The sequence below is a fragment of the Oncorhynchus clarkii genome, chromosome 33 (assembly GCF_045791955.1).
Source record: "Oncorhynchus clarkii lewisi isolate Uvic-CL-2024 chromosome 33, UVic_Ocla_1.0, whole genome shotgun sequence".
NCBI classification, from domain to species: domain Eukaryota; kingdom Metazoa; phylum Chordata; class Actinopteri; order Salmoniformes; family Salmonidae; genus Oncorhynchus; species Oncorhynchus clarkii.
Window position 1 is genome coordinate 7,764,421 of NC_092179.1, and position 12,090 is coordinate 7,776,510.

At 45.0% G+C, this 12,090-nt stretch overlaps 1 protein-coding gene across 1 annotated transcript in view; it reads right to left on the reverse strand.

The window, feature by feature from the left end:
- Positions 1 to 12,090, reverse strand: part of LOC139392554 (cadherin EGF LAG seven-pass G-type receptor 1-like) — a 74,634-nt gene that overhangs the window by 40,361 nt on the left and 22,183 nt on the right. The gene's annotated exons all lie outside the window — the stretch shown is intronic.

A 12,090-nucleotide genomic window follows, 5' to 3' on the forward strand; every position in this document is an offset into this window, starting at 1 on the left:
CATCCTCAGCTGGCAATATACCCCATGCTCACCCTAGCTTACCTCTATTCCCTATGCATGTACCCCATGCATGTACCCCATGCTAGCCCTAGCCTACCTCTATTCCTATGCATGTACCCCATGCTCACCCTAGCCTACCTCTATTCCCTATGCATGTACCCCATGCTCACCCTAGCCTACCTCTATTCCCTATGCATGTACCCCATGCTCACCCTAGCCTACCTCTATTCCCTATGCATGTACCCCATGCTCACCCTAGCCTACCTCTATTCCCTATGCATGTACCCCATGCTCACCCTAGCCTACCTCTATTCCCTATGCATGTACCCCATGCTCACCCTAGCCTACCTCTATTCCCTATGCATGTACCCCATGCTCACCCTAGCCTACCTCTATTCCCTATGCATGTACCCCATGCTCACCCTAGCCTACCTCTATTCCCTATGCATGTACCCCATGCGCACCCTAGCCTACCTCTATTCCCTATGCATGTACCCCATGCTCACCCTAGCCTACCTCTATTCCCTATGCATGTACCCCATGCTCACCCTAGCCTACCTCTATTCCCTATGCATGTACCCCATACTCACCCTAGCCTACCTCTATTCCCTATGCATGTACCCCATGCTCACCCTAGCCTACCTCTATTCCCTATGCATGTACCCCATGCTCACCCTAGCCTACCTCTATTCCCTATGCATGTACCGTGTGTCCAGTTGGCTCTCCTGTCTGGCCCTATGGCAGGGGAGGGCACTACCGTGTGTCTGTGTGAGAGGGACCCAAGTGCTGCTTCCGGGCTCTTGTGATGCCGGCTGATATGCCCATTGCTTTTCAATATATTTCTAATCATTTTCCAGTCAACATTGTCCTTCAAGAGTCCAGACTCAAGAGCAGCTGACTATCTCTGGCCCATCTAGTGACTTTGACACAGTGCTAGTGAGACAGAGACAGCCCCCCCCTACTGTCCTCCAGTCACACAGACCAGCAGGGGGGCACTACACTGTGATACACCCAGCGCGAGGCTCTTTCACTGGCCACAGCCACAATAGACCCCGGGCAGGAGCCCCACTCCACCCCAAAATGACCCTAAGAGAGGCTTCTGGTTGCTATAGAGATAACCCAGTGGGCACCAAAAAATCCTGCAAAGGCTTTGGGAATAAGGGAGAGAAGAAGAGAGGAAGAAATTAAAGAGAGAGAGAGAGAGAGAGCGAGAGAGAGAGAGAGAGAGAGAGAGAGAAAGGGAGAGCGAGAGAGAGAGTGGAATCTAGTCAATAGCTCCACTTCCCAGCTGTATAAATGTAGGCCTATGTCAGTGTAATGCAGGCCCACGCTGTACTGTCATCACTACAATACTAGAGCATTTACACTACCAGTCCCAGCCGTGCTTTCCTGCTTCAGTACCATGAGATATGTTCATACCAACCTCTGTTCCCCCTGAAGACATAACCACAACACCCAATTAAACCTGCAACCCAATGGGAACTATGTCTGTCCACAGTATAGCACTCGCTAAACAAGCATATCCATGCTGTTTTTACTCACACCAGATCGCAGCAGGTACATAAGGTCCTAACCCTCTCACACACACCACACACACACGTTGTTGACTTACGAAAGAAAGGTGTATATGTAACAGTTTCTAGGCTGTGTGGCAACAGGCCAGTTAAAGGAAGTGACGAAGTTCACCCTGTGTGTGGTGTGTTTCTCAGTTAAAAGGCTAAAGACACAGCCAGGCACTCCCAACAGCTACAACACACCTTTACTGAGCAAACATTCACTCAACAGGGCTGTGGAATGGCTACGGGAGGAACGCTTGGGGGACAGAGAGAGATACCGCAGTCGTCTCGTCTCGTCTGCCACACAACTGAACTGTATGTACATTGCGACAGGACAGACTCCCCAGTGACTGGTCAGAACTTCTGGCTCCACATGAGCGCTAGCGCCGTCCGACTGCAGCTCAGTCTCAGCTCAGGACAGTGCACTCTATTGCAGACTTGTTTACCTAATATCATTACACACTACTACAGTATTATAGGACAGCAAAAGCTTACTAGCTTATTAATACCATACTATTTCATTGAGTGAAAATGAATAGGCTGGAAATATTGTGGTGATACGTGTGTGAAAGCCATCCTGCCCAAGCCTGTGTGTGTGTGGTGATAGATGAGGATAAGGGGGTCAGTGAGTATGTGAGGCATCCCGGTATGGCAACTGTCATCACCCGAGTGGACGTATCTCATTCCTCACATCCCCCAACTTGGGAGCGGGACCCAGGACCGAGCTCAGGACCCCTGCAGGGCCCAGCTCCATACCCAGAGAGGGGCACAGCCAGGTGGAAACAGACTTGCTCTAGACGTTACAGTTTAGCCATTTAGCAGGCAATCTTATTCAGGGCGACTTCTCCGAGTCGGGGTTCGGGGATTCCAACAGTCAATCTTTCGGGTTACTGGCCTAGCGCTCTTAAACGCTAGGCTACTTGCCTGCCCGTAGACCAGCCCATGACTCATGCCCTGCCTCATACCCTGAGCCCAGAGTGGGGAACAGCCTGAGCGGAAAAAAGGCTTAGACCCTAGACCCTTACGGAGACCCACTTAACTGGGGCCTAGCAAGACCACATCTATTCAGGACCCGGAAGCGAAAATGTGACATTTCATTACAGAGGGTAATTAGGCTCCATTCACTCGCATTGTCCTGCCGGCCGTTACAATGTGTGTGAATAATAACACGGTCTAACAGCGTAGGCTAATGGCTGGGACTACTGGGGCTTTGACAAAAAACAACCCCTTCCCCTAGCTCCATTGTCAATGTATTTACCTTGGGTCTACATTATCAGAGGATCCGTTTCAAAAGTCCCACTATTTTACTGCAAGAAGAGAGGATTGAGATTGCAGAGGAATCCCTGTTTGCGACTGCCGGGATATAGGCCTCGTTCGCTAAGATAATTAAGATGATACAGTTAAGAGACGAGGACCCTCCTTTTCCGTCTGCGGAATCTCAAGGCCACACAGTGAAACGTTCACACAGTTGTGTTGGCAAAGGGAGAAACATTAGGCCTGACGGAGACAGCTAGACAACAGAGAGATAACACTCCACAGACAACAGGACAGGATCAATGTTCCTATCGAGAACTGGGTGGTGGGAACTGCTCTGAAAAAAAACCCGGACTTGGACATTCACTTTGGATTCTAATAGTTAAACAGAAGGACGATAGACAAGTAGCGTGCGTGCGTGAGTGCGTGCGTGAGTGCGTGCGTGCGTTACAGCAGCTGATGTCCATGCTTATAAGACTCTCCTGCCATTGTCCAGTAGGCCAGGCTCTGGTCTAGTTGACTTCTAGGGTCAAAGGTAAAATCCCCATCAGTAGTAGGGTCATCCTGGAATCGGTGACCTCCCTACCTCAGTCCAGAGACAAACCCAGCTGACAGGGATCATAAATCCACACCAAATCAATAGATCAATGAATCAACAAGTGCATTAATACGGACACACACCGTCTCATCTCACCACGACAGAAAAGTTTGTCTTTGAAAATGAACAGGCTTTCAAGGGTAACCGTGACAGCAGTGACAATAGACTAAGGTCCATTCAATGGATCTCAGTGGACGTTTGGCTGCTGGGAACACTACTGGATGGCAATCTATGAGTGGTGTGAATGTCTATGGTGAGACAGTGAGAGGCTGTATCAGTGGAGTAGGCTAGGTGTCTGCCTGTTATCAGTGAATCACTCTGCGAGTGAGTACAGTTGGCCAGCGGCCTGCACGGTTGCACTGAGGGTTGAAGGCAGTCCTCTGGCTGGCATTCTGCCGTTAGCTAGCCTGGTCCTGCCAACTAACCCTGATAAACGCCCTCCCTTCCCCCGTGACTCTCCCTTCCTATCTCTTCAGTACCTATCCTCCCTCTAACAAGAGAGGCAGATACATCAGAGCTTTTTTCTGTATTTCTCATACTCCACTGACACACACCCCAAAATGCACACACACACACACACACACACACACACACACACACACACACACACACACACACACACACACACACACACACACACACACACACACACACACTGCAAAGCTGCATGTCCAAACCCTTGAAACTAGTTGATCTTGAGGGGACTTTGGATAAAAGGTTTGAGACTGGGTCAGTAGTGTTCCAGGGAGAGGAGAGAATAACGGCAGGTATATAATTTACCACTAGTGATAATGGGGGAAAACATCTATACAGTTACATATCGCAATATTATATCTATACTTCACCTACAAGTATTCAAAAAGAAGATTGTTTTTTCTAGATAGCGTTATCTTGCACTATTTAACTGTACTTGCGCCAAAACGCCGGTATTTTTCATCTTCTTTGTAAATACTGAGCGAACGTGCTTTGAGCAATTATTTCCATGACTGATCAGAACATTTTCTCATGTCCTCTCCTCTCTCTGCAGCAGACATATAGTGAGCAATAGATTTGGAACATCAAAAAGCAATACAATCACAGAATATAGAATCACAATACATATCGTATTGGGACCTTAAGTATCGGGATAATTTAGTATCGTGAGGTCGCTGGCAATTCCCAACCCGACTTAGCAGATGGATCTGAAACCAACAGAGGATCCCATTGTAGGTCTAATCCCAAAATGGGGCAGGTTCCACCCACCCACGCGCACAACTTTACACTAAATTGAATTGAAGACGCTAGGGAGGCGAGTGGAATGTTTTAACTATGCAGTGTTAAGGTGGGGAGAATCTTTGGGCGAACTGAAACTTGACATTAACACACACACACACATACACACACAGTAGGAAGGGGTCATGAACTGAATACCTCCATCATGTTGTGTAAGGTAACACGGAGGTAGCCTGACACCTTTACAATAGAGAGGACAAACTCAATCCAGCTGTGTTCTCCTGTCCGCTCCTCTCTCGCTTTCAGACATTAGCCCGGAGGGGTTTAATAAAACATAAGACATAAGAGCTATAGGGGTGACGTGTGTTCTGCCAGGGAACATTGTTATTGCTCTGTTCTGACATTAGGAAGGGCTGTCAGACATCAGATGGATGGTAAAATAATACCCAGATGATTGTGTGTTAAGGGGAGGGGGATATGGGGGGGGGGGGGGCTACAGACATGAGTGACAGGGATATGATTTATTCTATGGGCCATGGACCAGTTCATTCCATAGAAAAAAAGGTACGGAGCATTTGGGAGAGTTTTTATAAATGGTATAATCCCATTATTAGAGATGTGAGTGACTGGTTTTGGGGTTTCATTTCTCTCTCTGAGTGAAGGCCATGCACCAACAAGTTGATTTAAACACTCCTCTAACCATTACCTTTAAGGACCAGGATTAGCTAGACTGACAGGCGTTCTCCAAAGGGCCCCCTTAATACCTGTCGTGCTACCATTCAGACACATCACGCACGCAATTCCATGTGTGTCCATTGTACATCACAGAAAAATGTGTATATGGAGAGGATTGGGTGCTGATATATGCAGTGCTACAGGAGGTACAGCTAGGGCCATTCCATCCTCAGTGACGTTGAATAGGATCAACAGGCAGGCAAACAGGAAAGCATACGAGTGTCTAACTTTGGAGAGAGGGATTTTGCCCCGCAGAGGGTACACACAAGCGCGCAGGAACGAACACACGCACACGTGCAAGAAACACCTCGGAATGAGTAGGTGTGTCCAAACTTTTGGTACTGTACAGTACCAGTCAAAGGTATGACACACCTACTACAGTACCAGTCATCAGTTTTAGAACACCTACTCATTCAAGGGGTTTTCTTTATTTTTTACTATTTTCTACATTGTAGAATAATAGTGAAGACATCAAACTATGAAATAACACATATGGAATCACGTAGTAACGAAAATAAAGTGTTAAACAAATCAAAATATATTTTATATTTGAGATTCTTCAAAATAGCCACCCTGCCTCGATGACAGCGTTGCACACTCTTGGCATTCTCTCAACCAGCTTCACCTGGAATGATTCCACAGTCTTTAAGGAGTTCCCACATATGCTGAGCACTTGTTGGCTGCTTTTCCTTCACTCTGCGGTCCGACTCATCCCAAACCATCTCAATTTGGTTGAGGTCGGGGGATTGTGGAGGCCAGGTCATCTGATGCAACACTCCATCGCTCTCCTTCTTGGTAAAATACCCCTTACACAGCCTGGAGGTGTGTTGGATCATTGTCCTGTTAACAAACAAATGATAGTCCCACTAAGTCAAAACCAGATGGGATGGCGTATCGCTGCATATTGCTGTGGTAGCCATGCTGGTTAAGTGTGCCTTGAATTCTAAATAAATCACAGACAGAGTCATCAGCAAAGCACCCCCACACCATCACACCTCTTCCTCCATGCTTCACGATGGGAACCACACATGCAGAGATTATCTGTTCATCTACTCTGCGTCTCACAAATACATGGTGGTTGGAACCAAAAATCTTTAATTTGGACTCCAGACCAAAGGACACATTTCCACCGGTCTAATGTCCATTGCTCGTGTTTCTTGGCCCAAGCAAGTCTCTTCATCTTATCGGTGTCATTTAGTCATAGTTTCGTTGCAGAAATTCGACCATGAAGGCCTGATTCACATTGTCTCCTCTGAGCAGTTGATGTTGAGATGTGTCTGTTACTTGAACTCTATGAAGCATTTATTTGGGCTGCAATGTCTGAGGCTGGTATTCTAATGAACTTATCCTCTGCAGCAGATGTAACTCTGGGTCTTCCTTTCCTATGGGGATCCTCATGAGAGCCAGTTTATCATAGCACTTGATGGTTTTTGCGACTGCACTTTAAAAGTTCTTGAAATGTTCAGTATTGACTGATCTTCATGTCTTAATAACACTTGATTTGTTTAACACTTTTTTGGTTACTACATGAATCCATATGTGTTATTTCATAGTTTAAATGTCTTCACTGTTATTCTACAATGTTAGAAAATAGTAAAAATAAAGAGAAACCCTTGAAGAGTAGGTGTTCTAAAACTTTGGACCGGTTGTGTAGATGTTACTGCTTGACTTTTGACTGGTACTGTATATCTACAGAAATAAGACAGCACGTGCTTCTGTTGCCTGTTTGAGTGTTTGTTTACAGTTTTTTACAATCTCTTACACACTAAAAGTGGTAATTGAGGCACGCCCAGTGAAACCATTAACTCATGTACCTAATCTTCAGACCAAGTCTGCAAAACTGCAAGCACATTATCTACTTTACAATCAGTTTGCAATTGTAAAACACTTTTTGCAAAACACAGTTCTCTACTTTAGACACATCATTCAAAACTAACAGGTCTTGTGTTTCGTTTGGAAAACTGCCATTCCAAATGCCACACTCATTTACCGACTACCTACACCCAGTGCTCACGTGTGAAAACACTTATAACTAATTTCTTCACTTAGAAATCAGAGCTTTAGCACTATAAATAGGCTTCAGGTTGGGTTTTTTGTTTTGGACAACAATGGAGGCCAATTTTGGAGAGAGGGTTAGAGGAAGAGGAGTGAGCGTAAGAGGGGGACGAGGACAAGGAGGAGGCCTGTGGTGACATTGAAGAGGGGGCATGCCAGGGCTGGATACGCCACTCCAGAAGCTACTTCCCCCGCTGTTTAGCCAGAGAGAACATAGCTTGCGATGTTGATGAGGTGCTGTGGCCAGACCTAAATAAGAGACAGGACGCACCCTAATAGTTTAACTTACTTAGGCCTATATTTCAATATATAGGCTACTGTATCAATCAATCATTCATTCGTTCATGCCACCACACAGCATACGAGATATTAATGCTTTGAAATGCAATCAAGCATTTTAGATTTAAAATTAAATAAAAAAGGGAGCTTTGAATAATTAGCCTAAACAATAATTCACGAATGCATGCAACTGTTTTCAGTCTGCTGTACTAAATGCTTTATATATTATTTATTTTTCTTTGTTAGAACAGACTCTCTGGCACACATTTTTTTTGTGTTGTTCATACCGTTCCAAATGGTCAGAATCACGCAACGCTTGCTCCTATACCCTCCTTCTTCTTGATCTCCAGGAGTTCCCACAACTAAGTCAAATGTCTTCACAGATCTGACTTTCCCTCCTCTTTCCCTCCTGAGCAACCAGTAAACATTCAGCGTTTCAAGTTTATTTTTCCCGTCCTCTGCATCTATTTTGCTGTCACGTGTTATGGTCTTCGGACTTTGTTATAATCAATTTATTGATGTGATTATGATAAGCTATAGGTCAGGCCCTATTGGTCACATGCATGCGATGCTAGCATGTTTCACGTAAAGAGAGCAAGGTTGTTGTTTTTTTGTACCTTTATTTAACTAGGCAAGTCAGTTAAGAACAAATTCTTATTTACAATGACGGCCTACCGGGGAACAGTGAGTTAACTGCCTTGTTCAGGAGCAGAACGACAGATTTTTACCTTGTCAGCTCGGGGATTCGATGCAGCAATGTTTCGGTTACTGGCCCAACGCTCTACCCACCAGGCTACCGCCCCAAAAGGAATAGGTTGTAGGAATAGGGAATGTTTTTACTAAACCAATAATGGATTTCAGTAACGGAACTTTTCAAATCAGAAACAAGTAATTAACTAAATGTCTGAAATGATGTTGCAGGTTCAGCACGGACAGCGCAATAAACACTTGCTGTGCTGTGGTGCCTTTTCGCTGCAGTAGGGAGGAGAGCGATACAACGTGCGCCAGTCACACAGGCACTCGCTGTCATTTGTTTTTACACAGTGTGACCATCGGGCTCTTTCTTGAGCCATTTGGGTCTTAATTATTTAATCAAACAGTGTGCTTAATGAAAGCATAAGACAAGCTAAGTGCATACGTAGTTGGTTTTATTCAAAAAAAGTGTGTCTGCCTATGTATGCAAAAATATGTTTAAACATTTTGACCAATCGATTGGTCGAAAGAACAGAACAATTTTTTTTAGTCTAACGCAAACACAAACAAATTAATACACGCATGCAGCACACACACCACACGCACAAACACACACCCGCACGCATGCACACACACAAACAGACACATACACACAACACATCCAGACCCCGTCACTCATTGCCCTTGTCACGCCCTGATCTGTTTCACCTGTATTATTGTCGAAAATTTTCCACAGTGTATTTATCCCTGTGTTTCCTGTCTCTCTCTGCCAGTTCGTCTTGTATGTTTAGTCAAGTCAACCAGTGTGTTTTTCCCTGTGCTCCTTTTCTATTCTCTTTTGCCAGTCTTCCCGGTTCTGACCCCTGCCTCACTCTGGACTACTTTCCCGCCAGCCTGATCATCCTACCTGCCCTGACCTTTAATACGCCTGCCCTTCGGTAGCTATTGGCCTCTGAACTGGTTTTGATCTTTTGCCTGTCCACGACCATTCTCTTGCCTACCCCTTTTGGATGAATAAACATTTTAAGACTCCAACCATCTGCCTCCTGTGTCTACATCTGGGTCTCGCCTTGTGCCCTGCTAAGACGGAGCACAACAGCTTCAAGTTCCACCCCCCTCTCTTAACATTCCTGTAGTTGGTCACTGTAGAGCCGACACATGTAATGTCACAGTGTTGTGCCGTTGGCTGAACAAGATGCTTTTCCAGCCCCTTGGTGTGAAGGACAAAGACCTCTATTGTTTGGTAAGAGAGTGGGGAGAGGAGACAGAGTGGCAGGTGTGTCGTGTTACACTCAAATATGTCCCCTCCAGTCCGGCTAGAGCTGAGTGTCCTGCAGCATGTTGGCCCTGTCAGAGGGATGTGACTGTGTGTGTGTGTGTGTGTGTGTGTGTGTGTGTGTGTGTGTGTGTGTGTGTGTGTGTGTGCATGTGTGTCCATCGTGTCAGAGGGGAAGTGCTCGGGTGATAGAGAGAGCAGGAGGTTCCAGACCTCCACCTTAACCCTCCTCACCACAGGTGAGAGAGGGGAAGGGACACCTGTCAGAGAGCTATGTATCAATAGAACAAGCACCCCCCCCCCCCCCCCCCCCCCCCCCCCCTTACCCCTCTGTCTACCTCTCTCTACCACTGTGCTCAGAGCAGAAGTGTTGGCTAGCAAACAACCTCACTATAATCCTTGTGTAAACGTTGACAGACCTGCTGGAGAGAGAAAGACAGCGAGAGAGCGAGAGCTTAGAGCAGGAGAGAAGAGGGGACCAGCCTACAAGGATTATATCATTTCTCATCTGTAACACACCCTTAGCACACCTATAGAACACACCTATAGAAATCACTCCCATGCTGACAAGGATTTCCTGTATTAGACAAAAGACCTTGACGTGAATGTACAAGACGGTTTATGGCAGTAAGAGGGGATGGTACAGTGCCTTCAGAAAGTATTCATGCTCCATGACTTTTTCCACATTTTGTTGTGTTACAGCCTGAATTCAAAATTGATTAAATATATTTTTAATTTAGATTTTCTCCCCCACCTACAGTCGTGGCCAAAAGTTTTGAGAATGACACAGATATACATTTTCACAAAGTCTGCTGCCTCAGTTTGTATGATGGCAATTTGCATATACTCCAGAATGTTATGAAGAGTGATCAGAGGAATTGCAATTAATTGCAAAGTCCCTCTTTGCCATGCAAATGAACTGAATCCCCCAAAAACACTTCCACTGCATTTCAGCCCTGCCACAAAAGGGCCAGCTGACATCATGTCAGTGATTCTCTCGTTAACACAGGTGTGAGTGTTGACGAGATCACTCTGTCATGCTGATTGAGTTAGAATAACAGACATCCTCCGAGAGCAACTTCTCCCAACCATCCAGGAACAGTTTGGTAACGAACAATGCCTTTTCCAGCATGATGGAGCACCTTGCCATAAGGCAAAAGTGATAACTAAGTGGCTCAGAGAACAAAACATTGATATTTTGGGTCCATGGCCAGGAAACTCCCCAGAACTTAATCCCAATGAGAACTTGTGGTCAATCCTCAAGAGGCGGGTGGACAAACAAAAACCCACAAATTCTGACAAACTCCAAGCGTTGATTATGCAAAAATGGGCTGCTTTCAGTCAGGATGTGGCCCAGAAGTTAATTGACAGCATGCCAGGGCAGATTACAGAGGTCTTGAAAAAGAAGGGTCAACAATGCAATTATAGACTCTTTACATCAACGTCATGTAATTGTCAATAAAAGCCTTTGACACTTATGAAATGCTTGTAATTATACTTCAATATTCCATAGTAACATCTGACAAAAATATCTAAAGACACTGAAGCAGCAGACTTTGTGGAAATTAATATTTGTGTCATTCTCAACACTTTTGGCCACGACTGTACACACAATACCCCATAATAACAAATGGAAATGAAAATGAAAAATGAAATACAGAAATATCTAATTTACATAAGTATTCACACAATACCTTTGGCAATGATTACAGCTGTAAGTCCTTCTGGGTAAGTCTCTTAAGAGCTTTGCACACGTGGCTTGTACAATATTTGCAAAAAAAAATGTTTTATTCTTCAAGCTCTGTCAAGTTGGTTGTTGATCATTGCTAGACAGCTATTTTCAAGTCTTGCCATAGATTAATAAGGCTACTTAGGAACATTCAATGTCATCTTGGTAAACAAGTCCAGTGTATATTTGGCCTTGTGTTTTAGGTTATTGACCTGCTGAAAGGTGAATTTGTATCCCAGTGTGTTAGAAAGCAGACTGAACTAGGTTTTCCTCTAGGATTTTGCCTGTGCTTAGCTCTATTGCGTCTCTTTTTATCCTAAAAAACTCCCTAGTCCTTGCCGATGACAAGCCTACCCATAGCATGACGCAGCCACCACCATGGTTGAAAATATGAAGAGTGGTACTCAGTGATGTGTTGGTGAAATCCCTGAGCAGTTTTCTTCCTCTCTGGCAACTGAGTTAGAAAGGGCTGTATCTTTGTAGTGACCTGGTTTATTGATACACCTTCCAAAGTGTAATTAATAACTTCACCATGCTCAATAGACACACCCATAATATAGACACACTCTACGTGTTTTAATAAAATCAACTATATGCATTGAGCTTGTCTGATGCTTTACGCTTACAGTTTGATGAAATAAGCCAAATGCCTAAAGAGGGCACCAGAGATCTAGATTATTTTTTAAACTTAACCTGACCCAAC